The sequence below is a fragment of the Schistocerca serialis genome, chromosome 3 (genome assembly GCF_023864345.2).
Source record: "Schistocerca serialis cubense isolate TAMUIC-IGC-003099 chromosome 3, iqSchSeri2.2, whole genome shotgun sequence".
NCBI classification, from domain to species: domain Eukaryota; kingdom Metazoa; phylum Arthropoda; class Insecta; order Orthoptera; family Acrididae; genus Schistocerca; species Schistocerca serialis.
Genome location: NC_064640.1, coordinates 544,115,882 through 544,142,298, shown reverse-complemented (window position 1 = coordinate 544,142,298; position 26,417 = coordinate 544,115,882). Strand labels below are relative to the sequence as shown.

General features: G+C 32.9%; 1 long non-coding RNA gene across 1 annotated transcript in view; it reads left to right on the top strand.

Moving 5' to 3' along the window:
- Positions 1-9,766: 9,766 nt before the first annotated feature.
- LOC126470423 (uncharacterized) overlaps positions 9,767-26,417 on the top strand; it is a 95,991-nt gene continuing 79,340 nt past the window's right edge. Inside the window, exon 1 of the long non-coding RNA XR_007586181.1 lies at positions 9,767-9,856. This is a non-coding gene — a long non-coding RNA (uncharacterized LOC126470423). The remainder of the gene's footprint in view (positions 9,857-26,417) is intronic.

Here is a 26,417-nt window from a genome sequence, read left to right as displayed (position 1 = left end):
GATATTTGACCTCAAGGTAAAACGTATCCTATAAATGCAGTTGCTATAACTAAGAATTACATTACTGTACTAATTATTCAGGTGTGTATGTATATGTAAGATCCATAGTAAATTCCTTGTCCGACATGTAAATAAATACAAATAAAAATATAGAAGCTCCATTTGCATATAAGGTTCGAATAATTTCGCCATTATTTACGTCTCGGCAGATGTGAACTACACTACTAAACGCTATTTCAATATTTGATGTATAATGTATAGCTAAAAATATAATTTAATTTATTTTCTCTAATTAGATTATTTAACTAATTAATATTTAAGTTAACTTCATACAAAGTTAATTTTATATAAATACCATATTACGTTAATTTACATAATTATATAAAATATATTTATTATATTATTTAATCTTGACCACCAAATAATTCACCTCAACCATAATCAAATAATTTAGATGAATAATAATCCAATTTTAAAGGAAAATATGTAATAAACTTAGTCGAAATAAAAGGAATAAACCACATAGAACCAGCAATTCTGACAAAAGAAAGTATACTTAAAGAAAATAAATTTTGAGAAAAATCAAAATTAGAAATAAGATAACCCAAATAAGCACCCAAAACAACTACAGTAATAGTTAAAAACTTTAAATAATAAGGCAAGGCAATCACATGAGGAACAGGAAAAATTAACCAAGACAAAAGACTACCACCAAAAACAGCAACAAACAATAAACAAATTATACCAAAAGAAATTTAATTACCCTTATCATCAAAAGAAAATCTAGAATAAAAATTATTATCACCAGGTATTGAATAATAAAAAAGACAAAAAGAATAAGAAGCAGTTAAACCAGTAGAAAAGAAATAAAGAAAAACATTCAAACAATTAATTCATCTTCGACAAACCATTTCAAGAATTAAATCCTTTGAATAAAAACCTGCTAAAAATGGTATACCATACAAAGACAAACTAGAAACATTAAAACAAACTGAAGTTAAAGGCATAAAATTAACAATTGAACCTATAAAACGAATATCCTGAGAATCCTTTAAATTATGAATTATTGAACGTGCACACATAAACAATAAAGCCTTAAATAAAGCATGAGCTAATGAATGAAAAAATGCAAGTTTTGGATAACCCATAGCCATAATTCTTATTATTAAACCAAGTTGTCTTAAAGTAGAAAGAGCAATAATTTTCTTCAAATCAAATTCAAAATTTGCTCCCAAAACAGCCATAAACATAGTTATACAACCAATTAAAAGTAAGAATCAAGCACAATTATAAGTATCTAATATTGGTCTGAAACGAATTAATAAATAAACCCCAGCAGTAACAAGAGTAGAAGAATGAACCAAAGCAGAAACAGGAGTAGGGGCAGCCATAGCAGCAGGAAGTCAAGAAGAAATGGGAATTTGAGCTCTTTTAGTTATAGCTGCTAAAACAATTAATATAGTAATAAGCTTTGTTTCAAAAGAATTAGAAATATAATCATAATAATAAATATAATTTCAACCACCAAAATTCAATATTCAAGCAATAGAAATTAAAATAGCAACATCACCAATACGATTAGAAAGTGCAGTTAACATACCCGAACTATAACATTTCACATTTTGATAGTAAATAACTAAACAATAAGAAACTAAACCTAAACCATCCCATCCCAATAAAATTCGAATCAAATTAGGACTTATAATTAAAAAACCTATAGAAAGAATAAATATTAAAACAATAATAATAAAACGATTTATATTTTTTCTCCCGACATATAATCCTCTCTATAATAAATAACCAAAGAAGAAATATACATAACAAAAGGCATAAAAATAAGAGACATCCAATCCAAAATTAAAGTCATAACAACCATAGAACCATTTAAATTAAAAAGTTCTCATTCAACAAAAACTCTATAATCAATTATTAAATAATAAATACCCAAATAAAAATTATAGTTCTAGAAAAAAATAAAGAAAAAAACTCAAAGAACAAATTGAAAACAAATTCACAGCCTAAGATGAAAAATTCATATCATTGATTCCACAAAACAACATTTTTAATTAAAATATTTAAGCAACCTAAACAAAAAAAATACTCTCCCTTTAAACAAAGAATATTTAAAGGCAAAAAATGTAAAAGTAAAAGATGATATTCACGAAAATAACCAAGAGAACAAGTATAAACACCAGAATAATAATTACCATGCTGAGAATAAGAATACATATATAAAGTATAAACAGCTCTAAAAAAAGACAAAAAAATTAAAGCAAAAAATCTAAAAGAAGATCAAGATACAATTCTATTTAATAATCTAAGTTCACCTACCAAAATTAAAGAAGGAGGAGCTGCTATATTAGAAGATCTCAAAAGGAATCATCATAAAGCCATTCTTGGTTTCAAATTAATTATACCCTTTTAATTAATAATCTTTGTCTACTTAAACTCTCATAAATAATATTAGATAAACAAAATAAACCAGAAGAACACAAACCATGACCAACCATTAAAGAAAGAGAACCCATACAACCTCATCTATTCATAGTTATCAATCCTCCAATAACCATTCTTATATGAGCAACAGAGGAATATGCAATTAAAGACTTTAAATCAACCTGACGAAAACAATTAAATCTAACAATAACCCCACCAGATAAACCTAAACACAATCAAAAATAATTAAACTTTAAACCCAAATAAGAAATAACCTTCATAACACGAAAAATACTGTAACCACCTAACTTTAATAAAACACCAGCAAGAATCATTCTACCTGAAATAGGGGCCTCAACATGGGCCTTAGGAAGCCACAAATGAACCAAAAATATCGGCATCTTAACTAAAAAAGCAAGAATTAAAAACACATAAAATATAAAATAATAAGAACCAAAATCAACCAATAAAGGAAAATATAAAGTATTAGAGAAATCATAAACCTTAAATAACACTAATAATAAAGGCAATCTAGCAAGCAGAGTATAAAAAATTAAATAAACACCAGCCTGCAACCGTTCAGGTTGATAGCCTCAACCCAAAATCAAAAGTAAAGTAGGAACCTATCAAGCCTCAAAAAATATATAAAAAGAAAGAAGACTCAATCTAGCAAACGAACAATAAAGCATAATCATTAAAATCAAGACTATAAAGACAAAGAAATTAGAATGATAAGAACTTAAATAAACTGAAGCTCTAGCAGTAATTATTAAGGAACAAATTCAAAAACTAAGCAGAATGAAACTAAAAGAAAAATAATCAATACCAAAATAATATGTTATCATATTCAAATCTGCATATGAATAAACACAAATCATAAAAACAAAACTAGACAGAAACATTAAAGAATGAACCAACCATCAACAATTATTGACCAAACAAAGAGGGATCAAAAAATAGTTATAAATAAAAACTTATAATAAAGATAAACCAAAAGAATTAAAAAAATCGTTCCTATGAGAACGTATTATTGAAACTAAAATAGAAGGACCTAAAGCACCTTCACAAAAAGAAAAAACCAAAAAAATAGTTGGAAAAAAGTAATCATTGTCTTTCTCAATAAGAAAAACAATAACCAATATAAATAAAGAAAGAACAATATATTCTAATCTCAAAAGAACCATTAATAAATGCTTACGTTTAGAAGAAAAAATATAAACACCAGCAAAATACATCAATAAAGAAGTAAAGACAGAGAATATAAACACTAGTTTTCTTAGTTTAAAAAAAACGGCGGTCTTGTAAACCGGAAATAAGTCCAGCCCCCACTTTTAAAACTTCAAAGGTGGAAAAGCTTTCCATCATCAGTCCCCAAAACCGATATTGTTAATAAACTAACCCCTGAAATGATCAAAATAATAATTATATCGCTATCAAACGTAATAAAAATTAATTTTATTAAATTAAGACACCCAATATCAATAATGCTTTTCATTATCCTACAAACTTTTCTAGTTGGACTAATAAGAGGAACAATAATGGAAAGATATTGATTATCATATATTTTATTTTAACGTTTCTTGGTGGTATATTAGTTCTATTTATTTATATTACGAGAATTGCATCAAACGAAATATTTCAACCTAAATCAATTACGATAATTATTACCTTAACAATATGAATATTTATCATATCAACATTAATTAATTTAGATATAACAATATTTATAGACTTTTTCAAAAATACTGAAACTATAAATATTGATAATTCAATCAATTATCAAGAAATAACAATATCTTTAGAAAAACAATATAATAGACCAACATTCATTATCACAATAATAATAATAATTTATTTATTTTTAGCACTATTAGCAGTTGTTAAAATCACCAACATTAACCAGGGGCCTATTCGTAAAATAAGATAATTTACTAATGAATAAACCCTTACGATTGAAACATCCTTTAATTAAAATCATTAATAACTCTTTATTTGATTTACCTGCACCAACAAATATTTCATTTTGATGGAATTTTGGGTCCCTACTAGGGTTATGTTTGGTAATTCAAATTGTAACTGGACTATTTTTAGCTATACATTATACATCAAATATTGAAATAGCATTTGGTAGTGTAGTTCACATCCGCCAAGACGTAAATAATGGCTGAATTATTTGAACCTTACATGCAAATCGGCTGAAAGCAAGGGGAAACTACAGCCGTAATTTTTCCCGAGGGCATGCAGCTTTACTGTATGATTACATGAAGATGGCGTCCTCTTGGGTAATATATTCCGGAGGTAAAATAGTCCCCCATTCGGATCTCCGGGCAGCGACTACTCAAGAGGATGTCGTTATCAGGAGAAAGAAAACTGGCGTTCTACGGATGTCAGATCCCTTAACCGGGCAGGTAGGTTAGAAAATTTAAAAAGGGAAATGGATACGTTGAAGTTAGATATAGTGGGAATTAGTGAAGTTCGGTGGCAGGAGGAACAAGACTTCTGGTCAGGTGACTACAGGGTTATAAACACAAAATCAAATAGGGGTAATGCAGGTGTAGGTTTAATAATGAATAGGAAAATAGGAATGTGGGTAAGCTAATACAAACAGCATAGTGAACACATTATTGTAGCCAAGATAGATACGAAGCCCACACCTACTACAGTAGTACAAGTTTATATGCCAACTAGCTCTGCAGATGATGAAGAAATTGAAGAAATTTATGATGAAATAAAAGAAATTATTCAGATTGTGAAGGGACACGAAAGTTTAATAGTCATGGGTGACTGGAATTCGAGTGTAGGGGGGAAGGAAACATAGCAGGTGAATATGGATTGGGGGACAGAAATGAAAGAGGAAGCCGCCTGGTAGAATTTTGCACAGAGCACAACATAATCATAACTAACACTTGGTTTAAGAATCATGAAAGAAGGTTGTATACATGGAAGAACCCTGGTGATACTAAAAGGTATCAGATAGATTATATAATGGTAAGACAGTGATTTAGGAACCAGGTTTTAAATTGTAAGACATTTCCAGGGGCAGATGTGGACTCTGACCACAATCTATTGGTTATGACCTGTAGATTAAAACTGAAGAAACTGCAAAAAGGTCGGAATTTAAGGAGATGGGACCTGGATAATCTAAAAGAACCAGAGGTTGTACAGAGATTCAGGGAGAGCATAAGGGAGCAATTGACAGGAATGGGAGAAATAAATACAGTAGAAGAAGAATGGGTAGCTTTGAGGGATGAAGTAGTGAAGGCAGCAGAGGATCAAGTAGGTAAAAAGACGAGGGCTAGTAGAAATCTTTGGGTAACAGAAGAAATATTGAATTTAATTGATGAAAGGAGAAAATATAAAAATGCAGTAAGTGAAACAGGCAAAAAGGATTACAAACGTCTCAAAAATGAGATTGACAGGAAGTGCAAAATGGCTAAGCAGGGATGGCTAGAGGACAAATGTAAGGATGTAGAGGCCTATCTCACTAGGGGTAAGATAGATACCGCCTACAGGAAAATTAAAGAGACCTTTGGAGATAAGAGAACGACTTGTATGAATATCAAGAGCTCAGATGGAAACCCAGTTCTAAGCAAAGAAGGGAAAGCAGAAAGGTGGAAGGAGTATATAGAGGGTCTATACAAGGGCAATGTACTTGAGGACAATATTATGGAAATGGAAGAGGATGTAGATGAAGATGAAATGAATGGGAGATATGATACTGCGTGAAGAGTTTGACAGAGCACTGAAAGACCTGAGTCGAAACAAAGCCCCCAGAGTAGACAACATTCCATTGGAACTACTGACGGCCGTGGGAGAGCCAGTCCTGACAAAACTGTACCATCTGGTGAGGATGATGTATGAGACAGGCGAAATACCCTCAGACTTCATGAAGAATATAATAATTCCAATCCCAAAGAAAGCAGGTGTTGACAGATGTGAAAATTACCGAACTAATAACTTAATAAGTCACAGCTGCAAAATACTAACACGAATTCTTTACAGACGAATGGAAAAACTAGTAGAAGCCAACCTCGGGGAAGATCAGTTTGGATTCCGTAGAAACACTGGAACACGTGAGGCAATACTGACCTTATGACTTATCTTAGAAGAAAGATTAAGGAAAGGCAAACCTACGTTTCTAGCATTTGTAGACTTAGAGAAAGCTTTTGACAATGTTGACTGGAATACTCTCTTTCAAGTTCTAAAGGTGGCAGGGGTAAAATACAGGGAGCGAAAGGCTATTTACAATTTGTACAGAAACCAGATGGCAGTTATAAGAGTCGAGGGACATGAAAGGGAAGCAGTGGTTGGGAAGGGAATAAGACAGGGTTGTAGCCTCTCCCCGATGTTGTTCAATCTGTTTATTGAGCAAGCAGTAAAGGAAACAAAAGAAAAATTCGGAGTAGGTATTAAAATTCATGGAGAAGAAATAAAAACTTTAAGGTTTGCCGATGACATTGTAATTCTGTCAGAGACAGCAAAGGACTTGGAAGAGCAGTTGAATGGAATGGACAGTGTCTTGAAAGGAGGATATAAGATGAACATCAACAAAAGCAAAACAAGGATAATGGAATGTAGTCTAATTAAGTCGGGTGATGCTGAGGGAATAGGATTAGCAAATGAGGCACTTAAAGTAGTAAAGGAGTTTTGCTATTTGGGGAGCAAAATAACTGATGATGGTCGAAGTAGAGAGGATATAAAATGTAGGCTGGCAATGGCAAGGAAAGCGTTTCTGAAGAAGAGAAGTTTGTTAACATCCAGTATTGATTTAAGTGTCAGGAAGTCATTTCTGAAAGTATTCGTATGGAGTGTAGCCATGTATGGAAGTGAAACATGAACGATAAATAGTTTGGACAAGAAGAGAATAGAAGCTTTCGAAATGTGATGCTACAGAAGAATGCTGAAGATTAGATGGGTAGATCACATAACTAATGAGGAAGTATTGAATAGGATTGGGGAGAAGAGAAGTTTGTGGCACAACTTGACCAGAAGAAGGGATCGGTTGGTAGGACATGTTCTGAGGCATCAAGGGATCACCAATTTAGTATTGGAGGGCAGCGTGGAGGGTAAAAATCGTAGAGGGAGACCAAGAGATGAATACACTAAGCAGATTCAGAAAGATGTAGGTTGCAGTAGGCACTGGGAGATGAAAAAGCTTGCACAGGATAGAGTAGCATGGAGAGCTGCATCAAACCAGTCTCAGGACTGAAGACCACAACAACAACAATACATGCAAATGGAGCTTCTATATTTTTTATTTGTATTTATTTACATGTCGGACGAGGAATTTACTATGGATCTTACATATGCATACACACATGAATAATTGGTAAAGTAATCCTATTCTTAGTCATAGCAACTGCATTTATAGGATACGTTTTACCTTGAGGTCAAATATCATTCTGAGGTGTGACAGTAATTACTAATTTATTATCAGCAATTCCGTATTTAGGAACAGATTTAGTTCAATGAGTATGAGGAGGGTTTGCTGTTGATAATGCAACATTAAATCGATTCTTTACATTCCATTTTGTACTACCGTTTATTGTTGCTGCAATGGCAGCAATTCATTTATTCTTCCTCCACCAAACAGGGTCTAATAACCCCTTAGGCCTAAATGGAGATATTGAAAAAAACCCATTTCACCCATACTTTACTTTCAAGGACTCTATTACATTTGTATTAATAACATCATTATTAATTATACTGTGCTTGATTAATCCTTACCTCCTGGGAGATCCAGATAATTTTGTACCTGCCAACCCGTTAGTAACCCCTGTCCATATTCAACCAGAATGATATTACTTATTTGCGTACGCAATTCTACGATCAATCCCTAATAAACTAGGAGGTGTTATTGCATTATTCTTATCAATTAGAATCTTAATAATTTTATCATTTTATAATAAAACACCATTCCGAGGTATTCAATTCTATCCTATCAATCACATTTTATTCTGAATTATAGTAGTTGTTGTATGCTTATTAACATGAATTGGAAAACGACCTATTGAAGAACCTTACATTATAACAGGACAAATCTTAACAATTATCTACTTTACATACTTCTTAATTAATGTACATGTTGCAAACGCATGAGATAAACTAATTAAGGAATAATAAGTTAATTAGCTTAGGAAAAGCATATGTTTTGAAAACATAAAACTAGAAGTTGACCTCTTCTATTAACTTTTCTTAAAAAATTTCACTAAATAAATTAAATAAATAAAATCTTTAAACCAACCAAGAAAATAAAAAAATTTAAAGATAATGGCAAAAAACTTTTTCAAGCTAAGTACATTAACTTAACATAACGAAAACGTGGCTATGTCCCACAAACTCAAATAAAACCAAAGGACTTAACAGCAAGCTTAATAAAAAATATAAAAGAATGAAAGTCACCACCTAAAAAAATTAAAGCTAATAATATTCTTATAAAAACAATTCTAGTATACTCAGCTAAAAAAATTAAAGTAAAACCACCTGCACCATATTCAATATTAAAACCTGAAACTAACTCAGATTCACCTTCGGCAAAGGCAAAAGGAGTACAATGAGTCTCAGCTAAACAAGAAGCAAAACAAGCTAAAGCTAAAAGAAAAGAAATAATAATAAATCAACAATAAAGCTGATAATTTATAAAATCAAACATGTTAAAACTACCAATTAAAATAATTAAAGATAATAAAATTAAAGCCAAACTAACTTCGTATGAAATTGTTTGAGCAACAGGACGAAGAGAACCTAGTAAAGAATAATTTGAATTAGAAGACCAACCAGCAATTATAACAGTATAAACACCTAATCTAGTACAACATAAAAAAACAAAAATCCATAAGAAAAAGAACACATATAAGTTAAGTAAGGGAAAATCACTCAAACAGCCAAGGAAATTATTAAATTAAAAACAGGAGAAAAGTAATAAAGTAAATAATTAGATATAATAGGAATTGGCTGCTCCTTACAAATTAACTTGATAGCATCACTAAAGGTTTGAGGAATTCCAACAAAACCTACCTTATTTGGACCCTTTAGAATTTGAATGTAACCTAAAACCTTACACTCTAATAAAGTTAAAAAAGCAACACTAATTAAAACACAAATAACTAATAAAAGAAAATTCAAAATAAACATAAATAAATCATAAAGTATCAATACTATTTGTAGAAAAAATCTGCATAAATGAATTCTAAATTCAACACATTAATCTGTCAAAATAGTAATTTAATTAGTATTAATCAATAAAATAAAAAATATTTCAAACATATGGTCCTTTCGTACTAATATGAATTAATAATCTTAGGATAGAAACCGACCTGGCTCACGCCAGTCTGAACTCAGATCATGTAAGAATTTAAAGGTCGAACAGACCTAATTACTGGGCTACTGCACCCAAAATTTTTCTTAATCCAACATCGAGGTCGCAATCTGCTTTGTCGATATGAGCTCTCAAAAACAATTACGCTGTTATCCCTAACGTAACTTAATCTTAAATCATAAATTATGGATCAAAACAACAAACATAAATAAATGATATAGTAATGAAGAGTTTATTTAATCTTCATATCACCCCAACAAAACATCATCATTAAATATAGAAAGACAAACATAAAACTATGTAAAAATAAAATGTTAAGCTCTATAGAGTCTTCTCGTCCTAACGAAAAATTTAAGCCTTTTGACTCAAAAGTTAAATTCAAAAATTTATTAAGAGACAGTTGATTTCTCGTCAAGCCATTCATTCCAGCCACTAATTAAGAGACTAATTATTATGCTACCTTTGCACGGTCAAAATACCGCAGCTCTTTAAAAATCTGCACAGTGAACAGGCCAGACCTCAAAGTATTTTCAAGAGGACATGTTTTTGATAAACAGGTGGAAATCAATTTTGCCCAGTTCCTTGTAATAAATTCACAAGGTAAAAATTATATACAAATAAATATAATAATTCTATCATTATTACAAAAATTTTAAAATTAAATTTATAATCTTAATAAAATCCTAAAATAATTATAAAATCAAAAATAAAAATAATGAACTAAAATGTAATCTTAGAGATAGCTGGTTTAAAGCTTACTATTATATTTTATAAAACAAATTATAGGTTATTAACTTCAAAGCTTATCCCTTAAAGAATAAATAGGTTAATATTTATACCTAAAAAATTAAATAATAACAATTAACTTCAAAAAATTAAATTTTTTCTTAATAAACTAGATATCTTGGGAAACGATTAACATCTCATTTCTATAAATAATTTAATAATAATTATGATACATTAACTATAAATTATTTATAAATCAACCCAAATCGAGGCAAGCAAAGTAAATACTAAAATTTTGATAAACCCTGATACAAAAGGTACAATAACTAAAATCAACTTTTAAAAATTTAAAATAATATTTCATTAACAATTACATTACCAATAAACTATAGTCTAAAAAATCAATTCTACAAAATATACTAAGACAAAATTCGACAAAATTATTTTTATTAAATAATTAAATAAACGAAAAATAAATATAATAAAATAAATAATCAAGATATCCTGATTTGCACAGAAAAATTTTCAGTGTAAATGAAACACTTTACTAATAAGTTATATCTTGAAACGCTTCCTAGATACTCTTTCCAGTACATCTACTATGTTACAACTTATCTCATCTAAATTGAAGCTAAATTAAAATAATAAAATAGAATAATCAATAATGAGAGCGACGGGCGATGTGTACACACCTCAGAGCCAATATCAGTTAAATTAAATAAATTAAATTACTATCAAATCCACCTTCATTAATAGTATTTCACCATCAAATCCGTTATAAACAAAAATCTATTGTAACTCACCTCCTCTTAACTATAAGCTGCACCTTGACCTGAAATATTTTATAATTATAAATCTTGAGAATTATAACTCTAAAAAGATTCTCTGATAACGGAGTTATACAAACAAATAAATTAAGTAGAGTAAATCGTGTATTATCAATCACAGGGTATGTTCCTCTGAATGGAATGAGATACCGCCAAATTCTTTGGGTTTAAAGACCTCAACTAATAGTACCCTGGTAAATATAATTAACATTTAAAATAATAGGGTATCTAATCCTAGTTTATTATTCAACTTTCACAGATTCATAAAAAGAGCTAAAAATAAATTTTAACATTTCACCTTACAAATTTATACTTTAACCCTAAAAATATAAACAACTGTTTTAACCAATACTACTCACTTGTATCAATCGTACAACCGCAGCTGCCAGCACGAATTATGCCGATACTAAATCAATTGCTAAAACCAAAATCACTTGATAATTAAATCAAATTACTGCAAAATAGAACATTTAGTTTAACAAAACTTACATATAATACAAAGGAAAAGTGAATAAATAAGCAAGAATAAAACTTTTGGAAACCAAAAAAGAAATTAAAAAATTTATAAAAATAAGAAAAAATAAAAGATTCAAATATTTAAAGAAAAAAAAGAAAAAAACACAAAAAATGAAAAAAAAAGAAACGCACCCTCGAATGACCACAACAACTTCTCTATTACATTTAAATAAAGATTAATATGGAACATGTATACCAATAAATGTATTATATTCTTTCTTATTTAATCTTTCTTTTCACTCATAATAAAGAAAGATTAAATAATCTAATAAATATATTCTATATAATGATCTAAATTAATGTAATATGATATTAATATAAAATTAACTTGATATTAAGTTAACTTAAATATTAATTAGTTAAATAATCTAATTATAGAAAATATATTAAATTATATTATTATAATTAATATAATTATTTATATTAATATAAAATTTTATCTTTAATAATATTGATTATATTTATTGTATCAAATTATATTAATATTTAACATTAATTTACATATTATTATATAATTTATAATATAATAACCTATTTTAAACTAAAAACATAAGTAGCTATATTCCTAGGTAAATAAATGTATTAAAATAATCATTTAATAATTATAAAATAACATTATAGGTATTTAAATTTAATTAAATGTAATATATTAATATAAATTATTTATTATATAAATATATATTCAAATTATCCTAACCGAGATAAATTAATTAGAAATAACTAAAATAATACATAAACAAATTTTTTAAAAAAATTTTTATATATATTAAATATAAATGAAGTGCCGGACTAAAGGGTTACCTTGATAGGGTAAATCAAGTAAATAAAATTACCTTCATTAAAAATTACATAAGACGGAATTTAACTACCTCCTTTAGTATCAAAAACTAATGTGCATCATACACCTTAATGTAAAAAGGTAAGCTAAGCAAGCTAATGGGTTCATACCCCATTTATAGAGGTATCAATCCTCTCCTATTTAATGACCAACAACTCTACAAAACTTCTCTTCCTATTAACATTAATGATAGGAACGATCTTGTCCATTTCATCAAACTCCTGATTTGGGGTTTATATAGGACTTGAGATAAACTTACTTTCATTTATTCCGCTCCTAACAAGAAATAAAAATATAATAATAAATGAATCATCAATTAAATATTTTATTGTCCAAGCAATAGCATCGACAATACTATTATTTTCAATTTTGCTGATTCAAATAAAGTATCCAATAGGATGAGAAACAGAATTTATTCCATCAATAATAATTAGATCTAGATTATTATTAAAGATTGGGGCTGCACCCTTTCATTTCTGATTTCCAGAAGTAATTGGAGCTTCAAGATGAAATAACTGTTTAACATTAATAACATGACAAAAAATTGCCCCAGTAATGGTATTATCTTATTGTATTCAACTAGGAACTTTCATTTGAACAATTATCATTCTAAGAATTATTATTGGGGCAATAGGTGGTTTAAATCAAACATCTATACGACAACTTCTAGCATATTCCTCAATTAGACATTTAGGGTGAATAATCAGATCCCTAACAGTTAGAGAAAACATTTGAGAACTATAGTTTATTATTTACTCACTATTAAGATTAATTATGGTCTTATTATTTAAGCAAATAAATCTATTTTTTATAAACCAAATTTATTCAGTCAGAAATATAAAAACTGAAATTAAATTCATAATATTTTTATCTCTTTTATCCCTAGGTGGTTTACCACCATTCCTTGGATTTCTACCAAATGAATTATAATACAATCATTGGTAGAAAATAACATAACAACTATTATGACCATTATGGTAGTATTAACTACAATTACACTTTATTCTTATATACATATTAGATTCTCAGCCCTAATTATGTCATACACAGAAAATTCATGATCCATAAAAATAAAGTCTCAAAAATCAAGAATTATTCTTCCTATAACATTAATAATTTCAACAATAGGATTAATCTCAACGTCAACCTTAATCTCATTATACTAATGACTTAAGTTAACCAAACTAATAACCTTCAAAGTTATAATTAAAAGAATAATCTTTTCGGCCTTAGTAAAATTTTACACCTTAGAATTGCAGTCTAGAATCATAATTGAATTTAAGGCCTAAAGCATGGTAAGAGAGAAACATCTCATAAGTAGATTTACAGTCTACCACCTTAAATTCAGCCATCTTACCGAAAAAATAATTATTCTCAACAAACCATAAGGATATTGGTACTTTATACTTCTTATTTGGAGCATGAGCAGGAATAGTAGGAACATCAATAAGAATACTTATTCGTGCTGAACTTGGTCAACCAGGATCTCTAATTGGAGATGACCAAGTTTATAATGTCATTATTACAGTCCACTCATTTGTAATAATTTTTTTTATAGTAATACTGTAAGTAGGCTGTTTATGTTTTCTCTATGTAAGTAGGCTGTTTATGTTTTCTCTATGTAAGTAGGCTGTTTAGGTTTTTTTATGGTAACGCCACCTCTGTATGAAAATCACTGGCTGTGCTGTGTGCAGTCTGTGGCTGCTTTGCATTGTTGTAATACTCGCCATTGTAGTGTTAGGCAGCTGGATGTGAACAGCGCGTAGCGTTGCGCAGTTGGATGTGAGCCGCCAGCAGTGGTGGATGTGGGGAGAGAGATGGCGGAGATTTGTAATTTGTCATGAACTGCTATATTTATATATGATGATATCAAGGTAAATACATTGTTTGTTCTCTATTAATATCTTTCATTTGCTAACTATCCCTATCAGTAGTTAGTGCCTTCAGTAGTTTGAATCTTTTATTTAGCTGGCAGTAGTGGCGCTCGCTGTATTGCAGTAGCTTGAGCAGCGAAGATTTTTGTGAGGTAAGTGATTTGTGAAAGGTATAGTTTAATGTTAGTCAGGGCCATTCTTTTGTAGGGAATTTTGAAAGTCAGATTGCGTTGCGCTAACAAAATATTGTGTGTCAGGTTAAGGTCAGTCGTGTATAAATAGTACAAAGGGGACGTTTCATATGTCGACCCTTAGCCGAGGATACCTCACTGGAATCTTCTGATTTTTTCTTGTAGTTTGTGTAATTAGTGTAGATTTTGTTTATTGCTAGCGCGTAATTATAGAGAGAATTTCCTTTGTAGTTGTAGTTTTTCATTGTTGTACAGTAAAACAGTTGTGGCATGCATGTAGATTTGCAGCAAGTTTTTCGCAGCTGCGCTTGCAATTAACTAAATATTATTTTCAGTGCTATGTTAATGTGTTCTCTTATTGTTGCTCTTCAAATTGTGCTTTTCTGCGTTGTCGAGTGAAATATTGTGACAATAATGGCGTGTGAAAAACGTAATACTAGGCTCCAAAGTAAACTGAGAAATGACAGTGAAGACGAAAGCAGTGTGATAGCGCCGCAGAGTAATGAATTAACAGACATTCAAAGTAGTAATTTGGTAACTGTTCATAGGGAAATGGAGCGGGCGTCAAACAATGGCTTGGACAGTGAAACAATTAGTGAAGAGGGAAGCATTATCGATCGATCGGTCGGCAATAGCTCGCCTCAGGAAGCCGAAATGACACGACACGATCTCGCAAATACTGTAGATTCAGGTTTTGGATCCTCACCGTTTTCACAAATAAGTCAAGACACATTTTCTGCTGGTCAAAATGTGAATGTTGCCCACGCAAATTCACTGCCGAAAAGCACTGAGGAACATGTTTCAGACACCAGTGCATTGTTATTACAATTAATGCAACAAATGGGACAAAAGCTTGAAAAGTTAGACACAATGGAACAACACCAGAGACAAACACAGCAACAGTGAGACACAGTGGAACAAAATCTCAAAAAGTTAGACACAGTGGAACAAAATCTTAAAAAGTTAGACTCATTGGAACAAACTCTTGAACAAACACGTGAAGACTGAACTACTGAGTTACATAACATTGAATCGAAATGTCAAAAAGTCTGTAATGACGTAAAAACACAAATTTGTGAGCATTTTCAACCTATTTTTTCGCGGCATGAAAGTGCATTACAGAATCACGAAGCAGCCATAAAAGAACTGCAAACCATTGTTCATGAAAATCATGAGACCTTGTGGGCTAAAATTGACTCAGTTGCATCTACCGATTCGGTTACGCAACTTGCAAAAACTCAGGAAAACTTAAAGGACACAGTAGATTCGATTTCAACACAAATGGACACTCTGAAGCTTGGTTCAGAAAAACACACTGAGGAAATCTGTTCATTATCAGAGAAAGTAGTTGAACTTTCGGATCAGCTAAATAATTTATCTACGAAGGTAGATGATAATCTGAATGACGCAAAACCGGTAGTCTTTAATGACACAGAACAGAGCGAACAAATTAGGAAACTGAAACAAAATCTGAATCAAATTGATACGCAACACCAAAGAGAAATCCGGGAAGTACAAGATCAGCTGACACAGGTAATACAAGAATTACGTATTTCAGAAGACACTCGCGCTCCAACACGGGAAGAGGGACTTAGAAATACGCAAAAGCCACAAAATAATAACACAGGGCATTTCGGTAATTATGAAAGAAATTGGCAAGGTACACCGAATTTTGAGATGGAACCGCCGACACGACGTAACAATGACCGACATGCGACTTGCCGACATGATGATTTTGACTATAAGCTGTTCATTACTACACGTAAATTCAAAACATTTAAGAATTCTGGCAACGACATTCATCCACAAGCATGGCTCCATCAATTCTCTCATTGTTTTCCTCCCAACTGGTCATTAGAGCACAGATTAGAATTTATGTGTGGCTACTTGGAGAAGGAACCAGCTGTAAGAATGCGATCGGTAATTCACGATTGCCACAGTGAAGGAGAGTTTTACCATGCCTTCCTCTCAGCATATTGGTCTCAAGCTTCACAAGACCGTGTAAAACATAGCATCATGATGATGAAACACTTTGAACAATCTGACTTTTCCAGTCTTGTCAAATATTTTGAAGACATGTTGCATAAGAATCAGTATCTTTCAAACCCATACAGCCCCTCAGAACTCATCCGCATTTGCTTACTCAAATTGCCTGAACATTTACGACATATTATTTTAGCAGGACGTTGCAAAGACGACATTGAAGCTTTTCAGGGTCTGTTACAAGAATTGGAAATTGACACTGACAATCGGGGAACGCGGAAACAGGAGCACAACAATTACAGGTCACATCTGTCACAATTCCACGATGAAAGAAATAATAACTGGACACGACAAGGCTATTCTCACAACACATATCGTGACCAAAACAGACACCACCCGTATGACAACCGTTGGCAGAGTAGTAATAATTACAGGGAAAGATCACCTCTCCGTGGTAATGACTATCACAGAGACAATCAGAGAAACAGACAATATGGGAACCAAAACGATTATTATCAAGGGAGACAGAATAACTTTAGACGCAACGGTCCAGCGCGCAGTTACGATTCAGGGAGAAATTCTCCACCACTTAACCGACAAGAAAGAAACTACAGGAAGTATCGACATGACGACAGACGATGTGATCGTAACGACAGACCTGAATCGCATCAGAACTGGCGGGATTTAAACAGGGCAGGGCCCTCTTGTCACGGTGAATTTGTAGAAGTTAGGTCTCCAAACCCCAATAACGACGCCCGCCAACAAAGAGACAATAGGCAATGACTCACACCGCTGGCAGCCACAAAACATACTTATGAAACTGACGACGCACCTGCCGTAGCTAGTAATTACGTAAAACTGGAAGACATTAGGGACATCTTACTCCAGGAACACGACATAAAACATAACAACATTGCATATCCTGTGATTCACATTACAGTAAATGACGTAAAATTTACGGCAGTACTTGACTCTGGGAGTCCCATTTCAGTAATCAGTGAAACAGCCTTTAGCAAATGCAACAAATCGAACGATTGCCCCACACTTCCGTTACGTAAGATTAAATTACAAGGTGCAATCTTTGGAAAAAGTGTAGATGTACGCCAACAAACGAACTTAGAATTCTTTTGTCAAAGACACAGCTTCTCTATGAAGTTTCTTATTGTTCCATTATTGTCGACGGAAATTATACTGGGAGTAGACTTTTTGAATGAATACAAAGCAATCTTAAACTTTCACGATGCTGAAATAACTTTAGAAAAAGAAGGTAAGTCAATAGCTTTGAAATTTGAAGATTGGCTCTCAAACCATGATGAGGAAATTAATCGGCTTTACGTTCTGTTAGACAACAGTTCGGAATTTTCTACGGAACTAGACACTAACAATCACTCTGCAAGTACTGACAGGGATGACATCGATGGCATATTTGAAATTAATGAGTTAATTCAGAATAAAATTCAAACAATTGAGAATTGTAATGACACTGATAGGCAGGACCTTTTTGAGATTTTACAAGCACATTCCACAGTTTTTACTCACAAAACAGGAACAATCAAGGGATTTCAATACCAATTTCGTGTTCGTGAGCATACTAAATTTTGTGTTAGACCATACGTAATTCCGGCGCATTATAGGGACCGTGTTAGAACAGAAATACAATCTATGCTTGACGAGGGCATTATTGAGCCTGCAGTAAGCTCATACAACAATCCGTTACATGTTGTTGAGAAGAAAAATGGATCGATCAGGCTTGTCTTAGATTCGAGACAAATCAATACTATCATTATTCCTGAAACAGACAGGCCGCAGACGATGGAAGAACTTCTTCAAAATTTTAATGGTGTAAAAGTGTTGTCTTCCATTGATCTCAGATCCAGCTTTTATCAGATCGAACTTCATCCAGAATGTAGAAAATACACAGCTTTCCTTTGTTTCGGCGTTTGTTATCAGTTTCGGAAACTTCCTTTTGCTTTGAACATTTCTTCGGCAGCATTCATTCGTGGGTTAAATTCCATATTACCTGAGTTCTTAAATCGTCACATCACCTTATATGTGGACGATATTCTGATAGCAGAAGCTTCATGGGAACTACATAATCGCATCCTCAACAGTTTGTTACGTATTTTTGCAGAATCTGCAATTACAGTTAACTTGAAAAAGTCTGAATTCGGTAGGACAAAGGTGAAGTTTTTGGGACATATTATTTCTTCTGAAGGCATTCTGCCGGATCCTGAAAAATTAGAAGCAATCAGAGCCATTCCAGTTCCATCCACAAAAAGACAAGTCCGCAGTTTTCTAGGTCTCGTAAATTTTTACCGTCGTTTTCTGAATATGCAAATTCTTGTTACACCAAAACTTTGTTCTCTCACTGGAAAAAATACTATTTGGAACTGGGACGAACAAGCACAGTTGGAATTCAATTCTTTGAAAGAAGCGTTCCTTCACGCGCCAAACTTAGCTCATCCAGATCTGTCACAAGATTTCTGCCTTAGCACGGATTCTTCTAAAGTCGGTCTTGGTGCCCATTTATTTCAAGAAGCCATAGAAAATGACACTACCATTCAGAAAACCATTGCTTTTGCTAGCCGAGTGCTAACAAAATCTGAAAAAAATTATTCCATTACTGAATTAGAAGCTTTAGCTATCGTTTGGGCATTTAACAAATTCCGTTTCTTTCTTTCTGGTAAGCACGTAAAAGTATACGGTGATCATCGTGCATTACAATTTCTTATGTCTTCAAAATTAAATCATGATAGGTTAAAACGTTGGGCATTGTTTCTGCAAGAATTCCGCTTCACAATAGTCTACATTCCCGGTAAGGAGAACATTGTAGCGGACGCACTGTCACGCGCACCGGCTGGGCTTGAGAAAAGTAACACAGAAGGCAACCTCGAGAAAAATTTCAGTATTCTTTACATTCAGAAAGTCGCCTTTGAAAACTTCATCACCACATCTTTAAAGGACATTGCTCATGAACAAGATAAAGATCCGATTTGGAAAGACATCAAGAGCAAATGGCATGAAAAGACACACACACAGATTCGGCATTATTATCTGGTTAGAAACAACATACTGTTCAAACGCTGCACTGTTGATGACAAGCTATGGGTACTTTGCATTCCAGACGATTTTGTTAATAAGCTCATTTGGTACATTCATTTCAGCTACGCACATTTTGGCCCACGAAAATGTTATCATATTCTTCGAACGACTTGTTATTTTAACAATATGGAAAAGCGAATTCGAAGAGTCTTGTCTATTTGTAAACTTTGTCAAAAGGCGAAACCATCTACTGTCTCACATCGTGCTCCGTTGTTTCCTATCATTCCTTCTAAATTAAAAGAATTTGCTGCTGTTGATCTCTTGGGACCGCTTGTCAGAACATCTAACGGATTTTCGTACGTTCTAGTCGCTGTTGAACTTACTTCAAAATTTGTTTCTTTCACACCGTTACGTAAAGCCACTGGACGGTCTGTATCCAACGCCTTTGTTAAAAATTTCTTATGTGAAGTTGGACACGTTAGTAAAGTCATTTCAGATAACGGACCGCAATTCAGATCTGCTGTTTGGTCACGCATGCTTCGCAACCATAAAATCAAACCTGTTTTTATTTCATTGTACTCACCACATTGTAACCCGTCTGAACGGATTATGAAAGAAATCAATAAGCTTTGCAGACTTTATTGTCACAGAAAGCATCAGCATTGGGACAGATATTTACACTTATTTCAAAATGTGCTGAATGAAATTCCTCATGATTCCACTGCTTTACCACCTACTCTTATACTAAAGAATGAAGAACCACGGAACAGAATCAGAGAGCTTGTACCTTTCCCAAATACACGTAAACTTCGACACAAAGACATAATTGATTTGGCTCTTAAAAATATAAAATCTGCAGCAAACAAAAGGAGAAAACTACACGGTAAAGCAAATACAAAGAAATTGTATATTGGTCAGAGAGTTCTCATTAAAGCTCATTCATTGTCACATAAGAAGAAACACTTGAGTCACAAATTCTTTCTAGTTTACAATGGACCTTACAGAATCCGACGTATACCACATGATAATTGCGTTGAAGTTGAAACTCTGCGTACTAGGAAGAGTAAAGGTTTACACCACATTTCACATGTAAAACCGTTTATTGAAAGATAATCTGCTTTTTAACTTTGTCATTGCCATAAAACTTTTCACTTTACATTACTAGTATGCTTGTCAGACTTAGAATCTGTTAACATGCAACAATGTTTGAAGTTAAATATCCAATCAAGAACCAAGAGAACTTATTTAAACAGAAATGACGAATGCATTGTTATAGTAAACTGACGTCACAGTGTTATTGTGTGTGTACATTCTTGCTTGTTTGTTGCACGATTATGGAACGACTATAAGGCTTACATACTTAGAACATTTACCAGTACTGCTAATGAGATTTTAATGCAACATTTTGGTTTACTTGAAAATATATTCTGGATTTAAAGTACTTTCAGTGAGATACCAGATGGCACAGTGGTTAGTTTATGTGACAGCTACACGATTTTATCACAACGCTACTAATGAGTGACAATTTACAATGTTGCTTTTGCGGTGTATCTGTTTTATATCTGCACAGTTTTTCTGAATTCTTCTGGAAAGTAAAAGAGATTTTAGTAGTAACTTTTGTGGTATAGCAACAATGAGTCAGCCTTTTTTGTGGCACAACAATACGTTACTGTACAGTACTTTCTTCATCACGCCAATAAGCATAATAACTACGATATCTATACGCAAAGCATTTCACTTTTGTTTATCATGAGGTAAGTACATTGACTTCGGCAGAACTTAGCTTTTGGAGGACGATAACTACGACACTTCCACAGAGATTATCTTACAACAAGATGCACATTTAGCGCTGCAGGACACGCATTTCAGTGATTAATGTTGTACTTAAAACATTTATTTTTAAAGATTTTTGAATTACAAAGAAAGTTTTCCGTGATACATTTCATTCCATTGCTGTAATCTGTAACACCTGAAGGTATAATTACATTAATCCTCAGCAGGGTACACGCCTACTTTGTGTACCATGTGTTTGGCAAGCACAAGGAACCCTAGCTAATATGGTATTTGCTTATACAACTTTACACATCGGTACCATATTTCTCTAACACACAATTTACACAGCTATCTAATCATTTAACTGAGAGAGACAAACATTTATTTTTACTATATCAGTGACAGATGTTTACGTAATTACACAGTTGGGTAACTTCTCACTTATGAAACTGTATTTTGTCTGTACTTTGTAAACTGTTCATATTTTTCGGAATCATTGTGATACTATGAGAGCTTTGAATGATGTATTTGGTAAGGGAGCATCATTTTAAAGTACGTTTGAGGTAGATGACATTATTGAAATGAGCAGAGAATATTTTTTAGGTTTTGATATTATTGCAGAAAGCTACGACGTTTTTGAGATTTGACTGAGGTGTTATGATGTTATTATTACGACGACGATGTGTATTATGCTGTTGAGATATGTTTATGATCAATAAGATGATGCTACCGTATATGAGGAATAAGAAGTATGTTGGAAACCAAGAATCGTACTTTAAGAGTTATGAAATGTATGACTGTATCACAATGCTGACGAATATTTTTTTTGGACACTTATATTTATAGGATTTTGTTTCTACAGATTTACAACGCTAATTCTTGACCTGTGAAATATTTTTATATGAGACTGACACTGTAGCAGAAACTGCTGTCGTAAATATTTCCGTAAGAAAGTTAAGTGACAACCTGCACGTAATACGTCGTGGGCACGCAGCTGTGTCAGACGCCGGGGGAACAAGTCATTAGTGAGTGCCTCATCAGACGCACAGGTAGAAAAAAAAAGAAAGGGAAGGCCATTGTCCGCGCTACTGACATTTCCTTGTTGAAAGCATACTGTGGAGCTCGTAATTTATGATATTTACTGAAATGCCTAATAAAATGACAAGAAATATTTTTACATCTGCACCCCTGATTACGACAAGCGTCTTTCTATGAGAGTTGAGAGAGTTTCTACTAACTTATGAAATGTCACATGACTACTGAATGATATTTTTATGCTTTGCTTTTCATAATTGCTTATTTCATTTGACATCTGGTTTCCAGCTGTGTTGCAGCATTGCTTTTATAAAATAAAATGCATTTGCTAATGTGAACACTTTCTGTCAACAGATCTATTAAATAATTATTTTACGACCCACATTCTTCGATAAAGGAGCTCTTGGAAAGGAAAGAACAATAAGAAGGAACTAGTACCAGTAACTGCATCTACAATTTTCTTTTCAAGTACTTGGTAATTTCTTTTGTAGAATAATTTGTGGTGCACCACTTTAATTACATAGATATTAAGATGTGAATATACATTTCCCTTATCTGCATTGTTGTTTTTACTGTAATATTTTTTCTGCTTGCGCTATGTCATGTTTAGGTATAAGTTGCTGCTGTTTGCCAGGCATAGTGTTATTGAATTTTACTTTTGCTCATTTATGCTGCTAGCTTTGCCAATTAGCATTTTTTGCATTGCTGTTTGTGTTGATTTGTTATGTGATGCTGCATTGCCTCGTCCCTTAGTTTAGCATCTGAGCTCAGTAGATTTAAGTTAGCTTAAGAGGGGGTAGCCTCTAAGAGAATGGGTTGCGATGAATTGGAAGAAATGCATTGAGAAAACAGGTTTAGGTAGGATTTTCTTGGAAATAAATGTTGAGGTAAGAAATGTGTGAACTTATAAATACAGAAAGCATGCTTAGATAGAATTTTTTTGGTGGAAACAAAGGATGAAATAAGAGGAAAGGTATATGAAGTTTTGGGTAGGACTGCAGTACCAAATGTTACACTGAAAACGAACCCTGTCCTTTCCCATTGGTGTTATCCCACTATGTGTTTGTGTACCCTTGTGTATTTGTTTTCTTCCTGTCTCTGTGTAGTTTCATAGAATTTTTTCTTCGTACTCATGTCATAATTCCTGTAACACTGACGTATATGTCTATTTCTATTCTTTTGTAAAGCCTGTGTTACTACAAATGTTATCTGTATTGTTATGTTATTTAATGATGTATTTTGTACCTTTTGTAATTATATTTTCGTGTTATAATATTGTAATTGACACCAGTTAATCAAATTAAGTAACTTGTAAGTTACATTTCACTGCACACGTTTCTGTTGGTCATAGTATGTGGACAATATGTGAGAAGTTGGGACTGTTAGTGTTTGCACGTGTGTTAATGATTCAGCAAGGGACTGGATAACAGCATTGCTGGTTCTAAGGACAATTCCAAAATCTTTGTGAGTGCACAAGTGGTGGTTTATGGACTTGCTATATTCTCCGCAAAAATCTTCGATGGTGATTGTGCAACTGCACAGTCACAACAGATGGCTGCAGGCCTTCTCTACAAGGACTACAGTGGGTCTGCATCTATGATGACCCACCAATACCATTATTTCTACAAGGACTGCAGTGGGTCTACACATCTGGTGGCCCACCAGTACCGTAATTTCTATCAGGAGTACAGTGGGTCTGCTCTGTGATGACCTACCTACCAATATTCTTCAAAACTTCGAATGACTCTGCTGTGGGTTTGCTCTGTTGTGGCCCATTATCTGTCAGCATGTCAAGAGTCAGCACTGTCTTTCCGTTGGAAGGACAATGCTACTTCTTCAAGACTGCATGGAAATCCACTACTTCCGTGTGCATTTTCTTTTACTGCTCAGACTTTGAGAAAAACACTGCTATTCTACTGTTATGTATGATTAGGACTGTCTTTATGGACTGTGAGAAAATTTGAGCTTTTGACCAACGATGTATCAATAAGTGTGTGCATTTGATATCTTTGTTGTTGTAATTATGAAAAATTTTTTTCAATTCTGTATTGGCCACTGCCCAATCCTATTTGTAAAAATTTTTGTGGGGAGCATGGGGGCTATGTAAGTAGGCTGTTTATGTTTTCTCTATGTAAGTAGGCTGTTTATGTTTTCTCTATGTAAGTAGGCTGTTTAGGTTTTTTTATGGTAACGCCACCTCTGTATGAAAATCACTGGCTGTGCTGTGTGCAGTCTGTGGCTGCTTTGCATTGTTGTAATACTCGCCATTGTAGTGTTAGGCAGCTGGATGTGAACAGCGCGTAGCGTTGCGCAGTTGGAGGTGAGCCGCCAGCAGTGGTGGATGTGGGGAGAGAGATGGCGGAGATTTGTAATTTGTCATGAACTGCTATATTTATATATGATGATATCAAGGTAAATACATTGTTTGTTCTCTATTAATATCTTTCATTTGCTAACTATCCCTATCAGTAGTTAGTGCCTTCAGTAGTTTGAATCTTTTATTTAGCTGGCAGTAGTGGCGCTCGCTGTATTGCAGTAGCTTGAGCAGCGAAGATTTTTGTGAGGTAAGTGATTTGTGAAAGGTATAGTTTAATGTTAGTCAGGGCCATTCTTTTGTAGGGAATTTTGAAAGTCAGATTGCGTTGCGCTAACAAAATATTGTGTGTCAGGTTAGGGTCAGTCGTGTATAAATAGTACAAAGGGGACGTTTCAATACCTATTATAATTGGTGGTTTTGGTAATTGACTCGTACCATTAATAATTGGTGCACCAGATATAGCGTTCCCACGAATAAATAATATAAGTTTTTGATTACTACCGCCTTCACTAACCCTTCTTCTTACATCTTCTATAGTAGATTACGGTGCTGGTACAGGATGAACAGTTTACCCTCCTCTTGCGGGAGCTATTGCACATGGGGGGGTATCTGTAGACCTAGCTATCTTTTCATTTCACTTAGCAGGTGTATCATCTATTCTTGGTGCAGTAAACTTCAATACAACAGCAATTAATATACGATCAGAAAGTATAACTCTAGATCAAACACCTTTATTTGTCTGATCTGTAGCTATTACAGCCCTTCTCCTCCTTTTATCGCTTCCAGTATTAGCAGGGGCTATTACTATACTATTAACAGATTGTAATTTAAATACATCATTCTTTGACCCTGCAGGAGGGGGTGACCCAATTCTATATCAACACCTATTCTGATTCTTTGGACACCCAGAAGTTAACATTTTAATTCTGCCAGGATTTGGAATTATTTCTCACATTGTTTGTCAAGAAAGAGGAAAAATTTAATCATTTGGAACATTGGGTATAATTTATGCTATATTATCAATTGGACTAATAGGATTTATTGTATGAGCACATCACATATTCACAGTAGGAATAGATGTTGACACACGAGCATACTTTACATCAGCAACAATAATTATTGTTGTACCTACAGGAATTAAGGTATTCAGAAGATTAGCTACACTATGTGGAACTAAATTCAAATTCAATCCACCGCTATTATGAGCTTTAGGATTTATTTTTCTATTCACAATTGGTGGATTAACAGGATTAGTATTAGCAAATTCATCACTTGACATCGTATTACATGATACATATTATGTAGTAGCTCATTTCCATTATGTGTTATCCATAGGAGCAGTATTCGCAATCATAGGAGGTGTTATTCAATGATACCCATTATTTACAGGATTAACTATAAATAATACATGATTAAAAATCCAATTTACAATTATATTTATTGGAGTAAACTTAAAATTCTTCCCTCAACACTTCCTAGGACTAGCAGGAATACCACAACGATATTCAGACTATCCAGATGCATATACATCATGAAATGTA